A 3,796-nucleotide genomic window follows, 5' to 3' on the forward strand; every position below is an offset into this window, starting at 1 on the left:
GCTCTAGGTTATAGCTGAAGATGACAAGGGGACTGGAGCACTATCTTCCTAGGTATTTGTGTGTCAAAAGAGATGAAAGTAGAACTTGACAACTTTGGGTGGTAGAAATGTGGGGCTATCTGGCTCCTGGAGAGCTTTTATCAGCATAACAAAATATTAGAGTTAGGACTTAGGCCCATTTCATGTCCAAGGACTTCGTTCTAGGAGAAGTCACAGCTGCCTCTTTACCCTTCAATCTTCATTTAAGGAGGGTATGGCCCTCACATAGGACATGTGACTTGGTTTTCATCATTGTGCCCCAGGGATAAGACCTGATGCAAGACAGGCTGACACACGTATTACTCACTGTGAAGTAATTCATAAGAAATCTTTCTCTGATCCCTAGAATTTCATATGCACATTCAGGATAAAATTAATAAAGATGGATATTAAAAACCAAACACTAAACTAAAGAAAGTGAAAAATGACCTTTGCCTCTTTTATAATTTTTAATTACTTTAAAGTCATCTGATTTTGGCGTTGTTTTCAGGGTAACTAATACTAAGTATGTGCCCTGTTTTGGTCTGAAGAGTCCTGAATAGGAGACAAGTATAGACTGGACATGAACTGAATCTCATATCTCAACAGCCAGCAAGGAACTAAAGCATCCTGCTAGCAACCACTGTATGAGCTTATAAGCAGATCCTTCAGCCATGGTCAACACATCAGATGACTGCTCCCTGACCCTCACCAACAAGTTAAATCTTAAGAGAGATCCTGAGCTAGAACTACCCAGCTAAGCCACTCTAGGACGCCTATACCTCTTGTGTGAAATAATACACACTTACTGTTTTTAACTGCCAGGTTTTGGGGTAGCTGACTAGATAACTAGTACACACATGTAAAACATTTTTGTGGAGTATAGTCAGACCTCAATTAACGTTAACTTTCTACTAATCAATAATACTATGTTACTTATCTCCTAATCAGGATACTTTTTCCCCTGCACCCTCTCCCTTAGCCCCCACATACCATTTCAGAAGTCCTTAAAAGCAAAGAGAGGTATATCAGAGGCAATATTTTAAAAGGTAATGACCCAGAATATTCCAAACTAACAAAAGAGACCATACCATAGATCCAAGAAGCCCAAGATATTCCAGCAAGCTAAATAAAAATGGTATTCATATCTATACATATCACGGCAAGACTACAGAAGGCTGAAGTGAAATAAAAAGTCTCAAAAGCATCCAGAGAATAAAAAAACATCTTCTAAAATGTGATCACTTAACTGCTGACTTGTTCTGAAGCAACAATGTAAACCATAAGAGAACGGAATGATATCTGTATTCTGTCCACCGAGAATTATATACCAACTGAAAATATCTTTCAAGAATGCAAGCAAAATCAAAGACATTTTCAGACAAACAAAATACTGAGAGAGCAAACTACCAGCACATTTAAACTAAAGGAAGTTCTAGGGGTGCCTGGACGGCTCAAGTCAGTTAAGTGACTGACCCTTGATATCTGCTCAGGTCATGATCTCACAGTTCCTGAGATCAAGCCCTGCATAGGGCTCACACAGGACATGGAGCCTGCTTGGGATTCTCTCTCTCCCTCTTCCCCTCCCCTGCTAGCACTCTCTCTCTCCCTAAATAAACAAACAAATAAATAAATAGGAATTCTAATGGGTATACTTCAAGTACAAGGAAATCTGGCTTAGATGTGGGTTCTGAGAAACAAGGACTGAAAAGAAAACAAAAAGTTGTAGTATTTAGGAAACCTTTAAAAAATAACTAAATAAATGTCTTCTGTGGATAAAAGAGAATTAAAATACACAACAGTTATATAGAAGTTGGGAGGGAATAAACAAAATTAAAGTAGTCTAAGTTGTTGTGTTTTATCCACAATTGCATTTAGACATTAGAAAGTTAAGAAGGGATATCATAATTTCCAGAGTAATCACTCAAAAAAGAAAAGTGCATACATTTTGAAATATTATGGGTAGAAGTAGAAATATAAAGAATCACTTCAAAAGAAAGCCAGGAAGCAGACAAAACATTCAATAAGTATGATAAATGGAGAGCACAAAATAAAATGTTGGATTTCAACCTTATATATAGGCAATTATATGAAATACAAATGCATTAACTGTTCTAGTTAAGAGGCTGATTTTCACACTGGGGAAAAATACTGCAATCTAATTATATGCCCTTTATAAAAGACAAATCTAAGACGTAAAATCTATAAAACGTGAAAATAAAAAGATGAAAAATATAGAACACAAACACCATTCAAAAAGAAAACTTGTATAGCTATATAAATATTTTAAAATGGACATTAAGGCAAAAGACTGTTAGAAATAGAAAGGCCCAATATATATAGATAAAAAGAATTGTATTCATCTTGAAGATAAAATAATTTTTACTTTGTGGGCACCTAATACCATATTTACCAAAATGTATAAAGCTAAAGAAAAAATCTCAAATAAAAAAAGGCAAATACACATTCATGATGGTTGATTTTAACATTTTTATCAATGACTGATAAAATAGGGGAAAAACCTTTAATGGGTATATTTAGAACACCGCACCTAAAACTGCATTATGCACATCTTTTTTTAAGCACACATGGAACATTTACAAAACTTGAGCATAAACTGGGTCATAGGGTTAAGTCCCAACAGCTTTCAAAGGATTGTAATAACACATAGTATGTTCTCTGGTCAAAGTGGAATTACTCTAGAATAAAAGACAACGACCTTAAATGTGAAAATGTACGGAAATAAATAAACTTCTAACTGTCCCATAAGTCAAAGAAGAAATCATGACAGAATTTAGGAAGTATTCTAAACTGAATGATAATGTATTACAACTTAAACTTGAGGTGATGCAGTCAAAGCAGTATTTAGAAGAAAAAAATGTTGATTACATGTGTTTATTAATTTTAAAAATGTCTCAAAATTAATATAGTAAACATCCATACAAAAAGTTAAAAGAAATCCAACAAAAGTAGAATGAAGGAGATAAAGAAATAAAGATAAGATAAAAATTAATAGAATAGGCAAACATGTAATAGATAAGATAAAGAAATCTAAGTTAGTTCTTTGAAAACATTAAAGAAAGCACAAATAACCATTACCAGGAAAGAAAAAGGAGACACCACTTTATATCCTGCAAATTTCTTTTTCTTTCTTTTTTTTTGTGACAGATCAGTGCTTACTTTTATTTTTTTTCTTGACTTACACATTTTATTTATTTTTTTAATTAAATATACCTTATTGCAAATTTATTTTTAAAAGAAGCTATTGTAAACAGTTGTAAGTCAATAGATTTGAAAATCAAGTGCTCGCTTCGGCAGCACATATACTAAAATTGGAACGATACAGAGAAGATTAGCATGGCCCCTGCGCAAGGATGGCACGCAAAAAAAAAAAAAAAAAAAAAGAAGAAGAAAGAAAAAGAAAATCAAGGTGAAATGGATAATTATACAGAAAAAAATAATTTTGCAAAATAGACGTAAAAAATAGAAAATATCAATAGTTATATAATTATTAAAGACATTGAATCAGTACTCAAAATCTTTCCACAAAGAAAATTTTAAGCTATGATTACTTCTCTGGCAATTTCTATCAGACATTCAAACAGCAATAATTCCAATGCGGCCCAAATTCATCTAGAAAATAGGAGATGGAGAATGAAACACTTTGCCAACCTCATTAGGTTAGTATAATCTTGATAACAAAGCCTGCACAGAAAATAGGAGAAAAATATTTACAAGCCAAACTCACTCATGAACATAAATCCAAACACACTAAATA

General features: G+C 33.2%; 1 non-coding gene across 1 annotated transcript; it reads left to right on the plus strand.

Annotated features, from left to right (window-relative positions):
* Positions 1-3,320: 3,320 nt before the first annotated feature.
* On the plus strand, positions 3,321-3,427 carry LOC124529431 (U6 spliceosomal RNA). Its single transcript, XR_006966331.1, has one exon. It is a non-coding gene; the product is annotated as a U6 spliceosomal RNA (small nuclear RNA).
* Positions 3,428-3,796: the final 369 nt, after the last annotated feature.

Source organism: Lynx rufus, unplaced genomic scaffold (assembly GCF_022079265.1).
Source record: "Lynx rufus isolate CCGP_SWC_20201006 ecotype Redwood Valley unplaced genomic scaffold, mLynRuf1.p SCAF_6, whole genome shotgun sequence".
NCBI classification, from domain to species: domain Eukaryota; kingdom Metazoa; phylum Chordata; class Mammalia; order Carnivora; family Felidae; genus Lynx; species Lynx rufus.